Here is a 15,171-nt window from a genome sequence, read left to right as displayed (position 1 = left end):
AATCTGGCTGGGGCTCTTAATCAGCCAGCACAGCCCTGTCTGCCCAGACGGCACCCGCACTACAGGGGGGATAACACAGGTGGGGGAACCCATTGTATTCTGTAATCCCCTCACCTGATACATCCCCTGTATACTGATGGGATTTGTGATGGGATGTGTCTGATGGGATTGGGGGTTGGGTTCGGTACACATTGCATTGAGATTGTATAAAGTTCTGTGTGTTTGTAAATAAAAGAGAGTTCTTCTTGGTTTACTACGAATGGTGGTCTGGATGATCCGTGGATAGCTGAGTGCTATCCGTATGAGGGACTGACTGGTGATTCCTCAGCCCTCAAACAGGGGTACCCAGCCTTGGGTACGGTGACCCTGTAACATTGGTTGGCAGCGGTGGGAAGAATCCCACGACTTGGGTGAAATCCAAACCACCAACTGGGATTGCAGACGAGAGACACCAAGAGAGCTCCTGGAGGTTTGTAGCAAAGGAAAGGCTACTCTGATTGCGGACTGCAGAGAGATGGACCGGCACCAGGATGCCCCAGAGGAGAGCCTCGGACTGAGTGCTCTACAAAAGAACATTCTATGGCACCTATCCCTGTACCCAGGAGGGGCTACATCGGATCAAGTGACGGCGGTGATTAAAATGTGTCACCAGGAACTGAGCCAGAGTGGGTCTGTATCTCCCAGACTAGGGGAACAGACCCCCAAAATATCATACCAGGATATCCAACCCTTCCGAGAACCCGAGGGTGAGACAGACCGGGTTACAGCCGAGGTGTGTGAGCTGGAACACCAGCAATGGCAGTTACAGTCTGCGCCTGCAGACTGGAGGGATGATTTCTCCCATCCCCACTTTGAAACATACTGGGCACAGTACTGGACAATGTGGGATATAAGAGTTCCACTCCTGGGGGAGAACCCGTTGCCGGAGTGGGAAGACGAATTGAGGGGTCTCATATATGCAGAGCTCGACCTCCAGAGCCGCTACCAGGGATTCTCCCAGCAGTTAGCAGGTGAAGACCACAGCGACCCTCTGATGCTGTATAGCCCCGTCGACCCAGGACTGATATATGATGCCTTCCAATTTGACTCGTCCTTCGGAAGCCCCTGCCAGTACCGCAGGGATACAATCTGGGACAACCGTGCAGAAGTCCTGGTTTATGCTATTCCCCCCGAGCTGGAGACTGTTATGGATTGCCTGGTCCAAGAGGAATGGCAGCTCGAGAGGGACTATAAAGAATTGCTGCGGAGAGTAGAGCTCCAGGAGTTACAAGGAGACTGGGAGCATGGTACTACAACTTGCGGGAGTGGGACCGAGGTCCTCTTCACTTACTCCGCGGCCCCTGCCCTGGCGAGAAGAACCGAGGTCCTCGCCAGCAAGAAGAAGCGGAGGAGGAAGCCAAAAGCTCCGACCCAAGTCCTCACCAACAACCCTGGCTGCTCTACCCCGGCAGAAGAGATGACTGTCCCCACCGCCCGAGTAAGTGGCACAATTCCCCTCACCAAACCCCTAGCTATGCCCGTAGAAGCCAGGGCCCCAGATTGTCCCCCTGATTTCCCGAGTGTCCTGGGAGAAGCCCGGGTCACTGCCCCAGAGGTTCCCACTGAAGTCCCCGGTGACCCGGTAGAGGCACCATTCCCTAACCTAGCGAGGGCGCCAGAGGGGCTGCCGAGTTCCCTGGGTCCTCTCAGTAGCCTGGCGCAGGCCCTGGTTCCTATCCCTGTGTTCTCCGAAGTGATCCCCGGTTCCCCAAGTGTCCTCCTAGAAGCCCAGGTCACTGTCCCAGAGTGTTCCTCTGACTCTCTCCGTGCCCAGGCAGAGGCACCCGTCCCAGAGAGAAAGATCAAGGGTCTGCTTAACCCTCCCGGTGGTCCAGTATTGGCACCTGTCCCTGCCCCGGAGTATTCCCCTGGGTCCCCTGAGTACCCCGCAGAGCTGCTTAGCTCGCCCAATAACCCTGTAAGGGCACCTGTTCCTGTCCCAGAGTGTCCTCTAGGTCACTCCAGTGTCCCGGTAGAGGCCTCGCTTACTACCTCTACGTGTTTCCCTGGTTCCCCGAGTGCCCCCGGCCCGATCAGCAGGGTTTTCCTTCCATGCAACCACCCTGGCCTGGCAGCTGCCCCAGACTCAGTTCCCAAGACTAGGGAGCAAGAGTCTCCAGGTGCCCCTGTTACCCCGGTGAGGGGGATAGCCATGTGCCCCCGGCTGAGCTGGGACCGTCCTCCAATTCACAGAGGACTACTGACTATCTTTTTGCGCAACCAGGGCCCTGGCCCACCTTCAATGGATGATTCTGACAAAGGGGGCCATGAACTAAGGCCTGCACCTTTGAACTCTGTCCACTCGGACAGCCTGCAGCAGACCCGTGTGGATCTGCCTGGTCTGCCGGACCGTTGGTCAAGGGGGAGATCTGTGACAGGGCCAGGCTAGCTGGCTCATGTGTCATATGAAGTTTAGCCGGGTCACGGAGCGCTTTTGTGTCCGGTTCCGTATCCCGTGACCCGGTAATATATTATATTGTGTTTATTGTGTAACCGGCCCAGAGACTGATGTGGATTCAGCCCCAGCCTTCAAAGAGACGATCCTATAATCTGGCTGGGGCTCTTAATCAGCCAGCACAGCCCTGTCTGCCCAGACGGCACCTGCACTACAGGGGGGATAACACAGGTGGGGGAACCCATTGTATTCTGTAATCCCCTCACCTGATACATCCCCTGTATACTGATGGGATTTGTGATGGGATGTGGCTGATGGGATTGGGGGTTGGGTTCGGTACACATTGCATTGAGATTGTATAAAGTTCTGTGTGTTTGTAAATAAAAGAGAGTTCTTCTTGGTTTACTACGAATGGTGGTCTGGATGATCTGTGGATAGCTGAGTGCTATCCGTATGAGGGACTGACTGGTGATTCCTCAGCCCTCAAACAGGGGTACCCAGCCTTGGGTACGGTGACCCTGTAACACCACCAACCTCCTAAAGCTGACACTTTAGGTGGAAGAGAAAATAAAATGGTTACATGAGTGAGCTACATAAAGTCTACCTGCTTTCTGATCACCGATACTTGTTTTGGAAACCCAACCATTTTATCTCGGTTTTGTGACATGTATTTAAGTTAGAACTCACCTCCTACAGGTAGAATTTGTGTATTTGTATGTATGAATGTGTAGGTCTGAATTTAACAGCTAGTAATTTATTTTAGGAATGAGTAAGTCAAGCCAAAAAGTAGATGAGTAAACAAAAAGGTGCACCAATAAGCCTTTTAGGAATGCCAAGGAAGAGTTTTGGCAAAAAAAATAAATTCACTGAAGAGCATGGAAGAGAAAAGTTGGAGAAGGCTACAAAGATCACTGGGAGGGCAGAAGAAAGCATACTATGTTTTGGGAGCACAAGTAAAAAAAAATCAAGTTACTTAATTTGCTAAACATATTAAGGTACAAATTATTTGTTAGTAAGTACAGGTCGAAAAAAGGGCATGTCAATTTATAATGGGTCCATTGCAAGTTTCTTTAATAATTACCTTTTATTACTGAAATAAGATTTATAGAGATCACAACCTTAATATTAAATACAACTCATCGGAGTTATCCTCACTTAGATTTTCAGACTGGTCTATTTTCTGTAAGTGTCTTCTTTGAATTTGTTTTTTAAATTTGTCTTGCAAACAAAATGACATATTTCGAGACACATTGTAGAGCATCCCCCTCTTTAGGCATCAATAGGTAAAATTTTACAGCTGAGTTATTAGCGAATATACAGATGACTTTTATCGTTATTTGTTGTATCTTATAAAAAAAGTCTTACTGATTCCAATGCTTGATTTTGTATTTTCATCCGTGTAATACTTGTCATAAGACAAAATGTTCTCTTATGTTCTGTGCTCATTGAAATCAGATTTTTAGTGCAGTTTTCTTTGAACTTTGGAACTGACCATATGGTATATTTTGAAGCCATCTGCTAGGACAGCAACTGTCAGCTTGTATAATCTGTTACAATCAATTGGTTTAGATTTGAATTATAAAGATTTAATTATAAATAATTATAAATCTAGTCTAGAACCAGCGATGTCTAAAAGTCATTAAATCTTTATTAGATTGTTTTGATTACAAAATCTGTACTTGTTTTCAAATAAGTAGGGGAGAGATATGAATAACGAGCAATCACACTGCAAAATTCAAATTACGGAGAATCAGAAGAATCATTCTATTGGTTTCCATAATGACTGCTTCGCATTTGTAACCTGGCATAGGAACTGCATTTTATTTATAACCTGGTATTGTGTATCTCTATATTCTCCAGTAGGACATCATTGTAACAGAGTCGTGACAATTTTGGCATCTTGGTATAATTATTAAGGCGTCGAAACGTGAAGGTCCACAGATCTTTGGTTGTCTGGAGAGAGAGAAAGTTTACCCGGTGAGATGTTTTCAGTAAGTTCCTGAGCATGTAAAAAATAATTGCTTATGAATAAAAACTATGCATTATTAAATTATTATTAACCGATAACAGTCGGACAAACATGGTTGTGGCACTCCAGCCCTTTTGCAACAGGAAACGAAGGAGCCTAAAAACAAATGTCTAGCTTTTAGAAAAGTTGAAGCTCATACTGCTCTACGTAAGTTACAGAGTTATCATCCATTGTAGGTTCCCATCGTTACACCTCAAATAATTAGCTTGCAAGAATGTAGAAGCTGTTGCCAGTCATCACTGTTGTCTGTAGCGCATCATATTAAAGATACAGTTCCAGCTACGCTGCTGAATGTAACACTTTTGTTTTGCAGCCTAAACTGAAAAACTCTACTTGAAAGTTTCTGTGTTGTTTTGTGTGATTAAACTGTCAGAGAAAACTAAATAAGACAAATATGCTAAAGGTTAGCTACTTAGAGAGAGTGCAATCAGGGCCGGCCCTAATAAGTGCCAGGCGGCACTTTTGAAGGGGCGCCCCCAAGCCCTTTTTTTTTTTTAAACGGAAGAGAGAGCCCTCTGCGAGCTCTCTAGCTCGGTCTCGGTGTCGGCTTGTAATGCTGAGCGCCGGAAGATGACGCAATTTCCGGCGCTCAGCATTACAAGCCGGCACCGAGACCGAGCAGGGAGACTCGCTTCAGGACTCCTGAAAGGTAAGTACAAAGAGGGGGGGTAAGGTAGATAATAAGGAGGGAGGGAGAGTAAGGGTAGATAAAAGGGAGGGAGAGGAAGGGTAGATAAAAGGGAGGGAGAGGAAGGGTAGATAATAGGGAGGGAGAGGAAGGGTAGATTTTGGGGGGGGCGGCAGAGGAAGGGTAGATAATGGGGGGGGCGGCATTTTAAACTTCGCCCCAGGCGGCATTATGTCTTGGACGGCCCTGAGTGCAATTAATGTTTTGTCTGAGTGGCACACTATCTATAAGAGCATAACTCATCTGAAGGCCTTTAGTCAACTACCCCATTATTAACCAATGCATGAACATAATGAAAATAGGGATTAGTCGTGGTTTCTCTATATGATGATAGTGACCCATTTATATTTAGCATGCAAATCTCCAGGTTTACCAGCAGGAAAAGTGTTCACGTTACCCTTGTTTTGTTTGGATACATAGCAGAATACAAAACAATTGATTTTCAGATGCTTTTATTAACCAACGTTTAGCTCCACAATTTTACCCAAAACAGAGTTGATCAGAAAATAAGAACAAAAAGGGCACATCATTTCACTTTATCACATTTAATAAAAACCCTATGGCACATGTTAGAACTTCACATCAATACTAGAACAGCAAAGAATTAGGAATGTAGACCAGGCGCTGATACCACAGAGACACCACAAGGTGAGACAGCTGCCTGGGAGGGGGGTGGCGTACCAGGCAGTCACTGGGGTTAAGGCATATCAGGAAGAGACATGGAAGAATATTCACATCAAATTGATGCCACATGATGGAGCAGACAAAAAAGTATCTTGTGAATGTAAGAAACCATGCAATACACCAATACTGTTATGGTTCGGCCCACTAGTGCAGCAAAGATTGTACTTTGCTAATACCCCTTTCAGTACAGCTGCGGGGTGTTTTTTGTATTGTGCTCCTACATCATACAATAAACTATGAATTATATTATTATACTGTTATTATATTCACTGAAAAGGTGAATTATTAATAATTAAGAACTTTTTTTTCATTGTAATAAGGATTGTGGTTACTAATTATTAACGACAGTCCTCAGCTAGGAAACATTTGTGTGTAAGACCCACACAGAGTCTGCAAAGCATTGAATGTATATGTGTTTTTTCTCCCGCTGTAATTTAAGAGCACTTCACAACTTTTGATGAAAATAACTATGCTTCTAACTACTAGCCATGAGATACCTGATTTGTAATGCAATGAGGTGCACTGGAGTATAATCCCACTCCTGATTGTCATTTTACTATGATAGCATTCACCATATAGAAAACCCAGTATATGCCCCCTCCAATCATTTGTTCATGTGCTTCTGCAGAGAAATGTTGAGAAGCCTCACAGTAGGAACATATTAATACATTCAATAGTTTGAATAGTAAAACAGAATGTGCTTGTGCTGGTTTTGTTTACAATATACTATATACATGCTAAGGTTAAGACTATCACAAAGCTCAGAATAGTGATAGTCTACCCGTTTACATCATCAATACCAAAATCAAGGGTTCCTCATAGCTGCTTGGACTAACTGATCATAATGATGGGCTTTGTCCTCAAGGATGTCAAAATCACTTTCAAAAACTCCTAGTCAGTAGGTTCTAGATTAGGTTTGCGTATGGAGGGATGATTGTCTTTTATTGAAGCTAACCTTAACCATATTAAAACCTTTGAAACAGCCACATAAATCATCCTCCAGCTCTACCCCTTACAGCACCTATCACTCAGCACAGCTGTTTTTTTCTTACAAAAGACTGGTATATGGGATAAGCTGAGGTAAGGTGAAGCCAATAGAGTGCTAATATGTAACAAACACACATGGATATGTGAAAAGAATTAATTCTGACAAAATTATTTACATCGGCAATTGTTTGCCAAATAAGAAAATCTAACCCTTAAATACCAAAGGTAAACACTGTTAATCTTTAATTTATTCTTCAGATATGACTAGACAGTCACTTATGATGGTTAAGTGACCCCAGAAACAAACAAAATGTCTACAGCCCTATGGTGCAGTAAATATCTATCTATCTATCTATCTATCTATCTATCTATCATACTCTATATCCACATTACACAATGATGAGACCTGGATGTCTGCCTACATGGTGGTATCTGATTTGCCCCTTTTACGGCAACACCTGGTATAAGTAGCCATGTTGTCACAAATGATTATTGTGGACCACAACATTTTTAAATATGTTTTGTAAGACAGCTTGTTGGATCTTATAGCTCATCAAACCAATCTGTATGCCAGTCAGTATTTAGCAGAACACCATGACTCTTTTTATTCTAAGCACCATACCTGGCATCCCTGGCAATAGGTGTCCAGATATGGGATATACATGAAAGAAAAAATAAAAATATGTAGCGTAATATTGTAATGGTATAATAGTTTCTGCAAATTGGTAGAACACTAACATATGCATTGAGGTGGGAAGGTGCCTCAAAATCAATAGTAATGGTCTTCTTGTCCCCCGTGTTTCAGAAAATATAGAGAATAGAAATAATCAATATAATGTATGTGACAAAATGCATTCAATAAAAATAGTAGCTTATGTTAAAAACATGCAGCATCCAGCATCATACTATGTATTTCCAAGAAAGTTACCAGGTAAGATGAGAAAAATGTATATGAATTAGCAAAAATAAAAATTCCATAAAATACAAAATAAAGCATGAAAGTATGCGAGCTCAAAAGTGTCACGCAACATGTTTTGCCCTATTGTGGCTTCTACATGGAGTGAACCCAAATGAGAAATAAGCCTCCCAAAAGAAAATTAGTTACAAAATTCACAAAAAAACGTATTCTTGCATCTGGAAACGCAGCTGAATACATTTTTGGTTGCTTTTTCTGCAGTTGCATGTAATGTGTACAGACAATCCTAAGAAACATGCAAAGGGTGGTAAATAAAAGCAAACAAAAATGTTATGGCTCCCTTCACCAAGGATTGGTGATCAAATTGTTGCATGATAAGCATCCAAATGCTCCTGGTGAACTTCTGTGGGTTGCCTTCTCAAAAATATACACTTTGGTGGGGTATTTTAAGCTGGTGGGCTGCTAAACAGTGCCAACTGAGACATAGGCTTCAGAAAGTACAAATTTAACATTTCAAGATTAAAAAAGAGAATGTAGTTGTATGTAATATGAATTCTAAGAAAAATTAAAAGTTTAGGGAAAAAATGCTCCTGGTAAAATACCCTGGGTTACCTTCTCTCCGAAAACGTAAAAATTCCAAGTTTGGAAAGGGAACGGCATGTTCCATTTTGTGTAACTTCCAAAGAAAAACCATAAAAAACCTACACATGTTTGGTATTTTTAAAATCAACTGAACTAGTTTAGGGTCAATTATCATAGTAAAATATTAGAAGAAAATTTAGTTTTTTTCAAAAAATGTTCATTATTTTAATGTAATATTCATATTAAATGACTATACATCTAAAATATCAATAGAAAGCTCTATATGTCCTTAAAAACAATATATAATTTGTGTGGGTACACAAAGAAATCTAAATCATGGTTAAAGGATCATAAAATTGCTCAGGAAAAAGTCCCAGGTTTTTGGGTACAAAATACCCTCAGTAAAGAAAGGGGTTACATTCAAATATTTAAGATGATTTGTTTGGGATAAATGAAGCTATAAACCACATTCTGTTTGTAGCTATATATTTATTCATGACAACAAAAGTCCATATTTATAACCTGGGAAAATCATCTTGAGCTTCAACAAGCTTTTCTTTATACATTTTAGATGGAACGACTCTGGCTGATTAATTACACCCAGTGTGCACTAATTACCAGATGGACTGGATACGGTGTTCTACAGTATGACCTTGAAAAAAGGTCAGACTCAGCAATGAAAGAGTGACAGAAATATGTTTGATGGACATTGACATGGAAGTTGTAAATGCAGCTTAGGTTTCATCAGCAGACTTCATCTCACAAACCTTTTCCCCCAAACATAAATCATGCAAAATTGTAAATTAAATCTTTAAAAGATTAATCATAGAAATAATAAATACGCTCAGTTGTTATGCTCAACCCCACCGACCCCAAGTATGAATTTGAATACATAACCTGTGACATACAGCTAAACATCTTATACATATTGACACTTGCCTCTTGACCATACATCACAGAAATGTTTATATGTTCAATGCAAAATGTCTTAAAAACAGATTTATTTATGTTAAGCATTTGCTGCAGAAACTGATTGCAAGAAGGTGTAAGTTGCCTTGTTTTATAAAATGAATGCACATAAAATGTCTATGACTTTGTGCGAATGGGCAGAGGAATGCTCAAAGCATCCTGTGGGCATCCCTCTGGCACTTAAATAATGTATAAGATCTACAGAAATATACGCTACTAACAATAATACGCACGACATGTGGCATTTCACAAAATCTGGGTTGAGTTTTCGCTGATCACACTTTTACACTAGAATTATATTTTTACACATATCTTCAGTTTAATTACAATCTTGAGAAAAGAATTTATACTTGTAGGTATCTGAGACCCCACCAAAGGTAGCGGCTGCTTCTCTTACAAATTCCATTACTCTGCGGCAGCTTGCGCTCAGAATGATAGGAAAACTAGAAAGGTGTGTTAAGTGGATGCAGTGTTGCAACCCTGCACACTATTTAGCACTCCATATGCAAAGAGCGTTTATTAGATTATTCCCAGAAATTTTAAGCATTGTTATTGCAATAATACAAACTAAAACACAAGCAGACAACGAGAGCAACACAATCTTTGCTCTCTTCCATTGGAACTGACTGTAGATACATGGATGCCCCATAGGTTTTTGTGTATGGCCCCACTATTTTATTTTTTTGTTCAAATTATTTTGTAATGGTTTTGACCATGCTGGGTATATTTCATGGCATTTAAAGCAAAAGACAATGTTACTTTAGAAGCAGTGTTAGAGACAAAGAGTAATCAAGGGCACTCATCTCAATCAGAGCCCTGCCCCGTATTAATGTATAATGTAGGAAGGATTAATGTAAAATGATTAGAACACTTTTGTTAAAGTTTTGTTATTAATTATTCCTAAAAGGCCAAACACATACAATTTTTCAGGAAAATTTGATCAGAAAAGGACAGTTCAGCTTTTATTTAATGTCTCAGGTGAAGGAGGGCAACTTTGACTCAACCTATCCAGGCAAAGAGGATTAGAAGAGATTTAAGTTTGTCTCTGGTCAATACTCACTAGTCTCTGCAAGTAGATCACGCTGAAGGGATTAAGAATGCTCCTTTGACTTGTCATAATATTTTCATTTATTATAATAAACTGATTAGTATGTACCGTATTTATATAAATTGGTTCATGGCTGCCAATGGCTGTCTCTGGATTGTATCAGATATTTAACAAAGAATCTCGCCACTGCAGTTTGCTGGATATGGTGAGATGTTGTGATGCCACTAATCACTGCTCTACCCCACTTTGTGATCATAGCACACAAGATCACAGAGCCAAAATGTCAGGAGACAAGTTTCTTGTTTCACTATTTTTGGTAATGTATCTTCATTATTACATTGTAAAACTATATATTTGACCTTATGAGCTCCTTACATCTGATAACAGATTAAATCTAACTAATGCAATATTACAATTACATTTAAGAAAAACGGACACATTTTTACCAAGCCATAGCTTTAAACGTTTACACAAGGGAGGGGACCAAGGTATTGTAATTTTATTCTCTAAACTAGTGCTAATCATTAGTGTTCTTGGTTAAAGTGCCCTTGGTCAAATATATTTGAATATGTTTTTGAAGGGGTAATTATAAGAATACAAATAGCAATATTTAGTACCAGTGTAATCTGCAAGAACAGTTATTGATGCATATATATGCAAATATACTCAGCAGTAAGCAGAAAAAAATAAAAGTGGTCAGAGGTATTCATTTTCGCAGTCTCTCATACTGCCCTTTATGTGTGATGATGCCACTGAAATGGGTCTATGTCTCCAGCAAATTCTTTTCTGAGTCTTTCAACTTGATTTTGTTGTTTCTTTCAGATTACTCTCTTTGTATTTCACAGTGGCTGCTAAAGATCATGGCGAGATTCTACAAGTGGAGAGTAAGCCAAATTAAACAGGACCCAGATGATTTTAATATATATATTAACTTACTACAAAAGGGGACAGAGTCTGAAAATCAATAGGACCCCCAAAGTTACGTAAAAGCAAATCTAGGGAGGGTACCCAGCCAGCTTTTACAGTGACTATTGGCCTCCCTGTAAGACTGTTTAGGAATCCAATTCCCCAACGAAACAAACAAAAACAAAGCAGAGAGCTCCACATTTTTGTTGTTTTTTCATTCACACTTGCGCATTTTCTCTCCGTCTTTCTCACATTCTCTCATACACTCTCTCAATGTCTGCCTACCTTCTCCGCCGACTGCTTCTAAGTCCCTTTCCCTCAGCTCTGCTTCTTCTCTTGCCTCTTGTTGTTCTTTTTGTCTTCTTCTTCTGTCTTCTTTTTTACCTGCTTCTTCCTGTCTTTTTTCCTTATCACTTTTCCATGAACCAGGCCTCCTAGAACACTCCTACAAAAGGGCACTCCAGGCACACCCTCTCCGTGATTGGAGGAAGAGGCTATTCATGTGTCTCTACCTTTTTGCGGAAGTACTTCAAGAGGCCAGAATAATGCAGATAGATTGAAAAAAAAAGGGAGCTGCAGAAACACTTCTTTTTTTCCACAAATCTGTCTTTATTATTCTCACCTCTCTGAGTATTTCCATGAAAGAGCGGACTCATCGGGACATCCTCTCCCCATTCCTCCAATCAGGGGAGATGGTGTGCTCTGAGGCTTCTCCCTTTTGCGGAAGTGCTCCAAACGGCCTAGTTAATGGAGAAGCAGATGAAGAAAGAAGACACAGGGAGAGGCGGACGAACAAAGACAGATAAACAAGAAGAGGTAAGAGAAGTAGCTGAGCTGTGGGAAAGGAGAAGGGGACACCAAAGTGGTCAGCAGAGAAGGTAGGGAACATGAGAAATAGTGAATAAGAGTGTGAGAGAGTGAATGCTGGTGAGTGACAAATTTTATTTCCGAATGGAAAAAGCCTTCCGAATTTTGTCTCGACCGAAAGAGCAGGAAATTAAATTTGTTGCACGAAAGCAAATGGACCAAATATTAAAGGAAAATTTGTCTGAATCTTTTTTGGTCCATTTACACAAGTCCCATATATATACACTTCAAACATTTCAACTGAACGGCTTTATTAGGCACAGCTAGTCTCTGCTAGATTCTCCTGCAAAAAAAAGGACTAAATGGGCCCCGTATAATACATACTTGAATCATTAATATTTCTTTAATGTCATCACATTAACAATGCATTATTCAGGGACTGATTAGCCAGGTTTAACAACAGGAAATCACCGGTTTAGCCCTTCACAATGCACTTGAAGTGTTTCAGCTCTCCTTGATTCACTGTATTACGTTTTAGTAACTAAACATCTACTAAACATCAAAGATGATGACCATCAGGGACCCCACATTAGACATAAAGTGCTTGGGGCTCTACTATATTTTAGAGACCAATTTAATGATTCTGGCAATTGGTTGTGTACAGGCCATTAATTTAGCTTTACCTATTTTCTCATATATATAGGTTACAAAAATGTAATTTTAAGCTCTCCTAGAGTTGGCTTCAACTATACACGAGACCAGTGAGACCACATTAAATGCATGTCTTTCTTTAAACACATATGAAATTGTGTGTTTAATATTTAAAAAGTAGAAAAAGTCAGCAATAACTTACAGCTGTCCACAGAGATATATTGCATCTAAGAAACTACCCAAACTCTCAAGCAAACAATATAGATTAATAATATTTCTAAAATGACGCAATGGAATATATATCAATTTTTCCTGGCTCCTTAACAATTCACTTAATGAAGCAACAATGGAATTACCAGTCATGAATTAAATGTATTGCATGTGTTCTAATAACCGATATCAAATCTCTGTATATTTACAGTTAAGGATGAAAGTAATATTGTCTTGCTTCACCTGGCATAATCCTAACCTTTTTTAAAAAAAAATGTATCCCAAACCCTCCTGAAAGCAACAATATGATAATCATATCACTTACACAATAGGGCCTATGCTAACCCTATTGTTTTGTGTCCAAAAATATTTTCTAGAGATAGCTCTGGTTGTGGCTGTAACTGCCATCTTCCTACTTTTCCCCCCGTCTCCCTCGTTCGATTTTAGTTAAGATGCAGTCAACACGTTAATGCTTGCTAAGGTGAACTGTATGCCTAAAAAATGACAAAATTCTTCCTCTACTCTGAAAAAGACTTTCTCAAAGTAGAACATTTTAGCTATTTGTAATTTGAGAGTGGACTTTTTAGACTTTATTTTCAGGGTTTGATTTTGCTCTTTTATAATTCGAGTTGTAACTTAACAGCTGCAGAAGACAGTTGAAGATTTTTCTGTGTGTTTTTTTAATGTGTTTTGCTTGATTGTTTTATAAAATGGCTTTATCGCTGGGTGATTCACTCCACTGCAGGCCCAGCTTTTGAGCAGCAACGCGGTCGCCTGTGGAAAAATGTGCGGAATGTGCTGGGTTGCCTTTTGGTCTCACCCTTTCCTGTTGCGCCTCGAATAGAGCTTCCTCTTGTATTTTGAGGTGTCAACACTTTTTGCCGCCCATGCTCTTCAATCTGCTTTTCCAAGTGCTTCTGTATTGCCATCCCCAATACTTCAACTTCCATAGATGCTCCATATACTTCCCATGTCATCCCCTTTTCATCCCAGCTAACCTCTCTCACTGGCTCTGGGTGATCTCCTTTGGGTTCTTTCACACGGACCTCAGGATAAGTGGCACAAGAAGATTTACCAGTAGGAGTCATTGGGTCAGTAGCAGCAGACCTTGTTTCAACCACAAAAGACACTTGCATCCCTGCATCCTTCATGACAGGCTTCACATATGAGCATGCTGGACATGGTGTATCTTGGTTTGCAGCCCCGGTATGAAATGTAAACGAGCACGATCCTTCCATGGGCATAAAAGGACTCACAGCTATTGATGTGCACTGTACATTAGTCTCAACCTGAGTCCCAACATCCTTTAGATTATGAGGTTTGATTTGCAGTGATTGAGCTGCTGGAAGTGCACTTGATTCCTGGGATTTCTGTTCTGTTTGGAAATTAAAAGTAGAAGACCCCTGTGGCAGAACTATTGGGCTGACGGCAACAGATACACAGTCAACTTTGTTGTCAGCTTGAGTCCCAACCTCTTGACTGGGTTTTGTTAGCTCATACATTTTAGATGATACTTCTTGTTTTTCACTTAGGAAACTAAAAGAAGATTCACCAGGTGGAACAAAAGGACTAAGGGCTACAGATCTGTATTCCACACAAGTAGCAGTCCCAGTATCCTCCTCAGGAGGAGTGAGCTCAAATGAGTAGGTCTTTGGAAGATTTTCTGTATTTTTAAGATCCTTGTCGGTTTTGTTGTCTGCAGGCTGGTTTTGAGCTGTCTTCTCTGTGAGGAAAGGAAATGAGGAAGATCCATCAGGGAGCACAAAAGGACTGACCGCCACAGATATACATTGCACTTTGGTGTCAGCCTGAGTGCCAACACTATGGTTTTGTTTGTGTGGTGTGCCTGTTTGGTTCTGTATAGGGGCACTTTCTCCTGCCTTGCCTGCACTGCCAAACATTTCTTCATTCTTTTGCTCTGTGTGAAAGATAAATGTGGACAATTGACCTGGTGGGATAATTGGACTAACAGCAACTGAAACACACTCTGCTCTGGTGTCTGCCTGGGACCCCACATCCTGATTAGGAGGAGTCAGTTCAAAGGAATATGTTTTTGATAATGTATCTCCACCTTGTGATGGCTGCACCCCTGCTGTAATGTTGAAACTTTTTTGCGTTTGAAATGTGAATGAAGATCCATCTGGTGGGATTATGGGACTCACTGCAACAGATTTATATTCTACTTTTGTTTCAGTTCCAACATTTATAATGGATGGAGTCAGTTCAGTTGAGTAGGGTTTGTGGAGATTGTGGGCACCTC

Source organism: Sceloporus occidentalis, unplaced genomic scaffold, assembly GCF_023333645.1.
Source record: "Sceloporus occidentalis isolate IW3139 unplaced genomic scaffold, rSceOcc1.0.p SCAF_28, whole genome shotgun sequence".
In the NCBI taxonomy this organism is placed as follows: Eukaryota; Metazoa; Chordata; class Lepidosauria; order Squamata; family Phrynosomatidae; genus Sceloporus; species Sceloporus occidentalis.
This window is presented reverse-complemented; position numbering follows the sequence as displayed.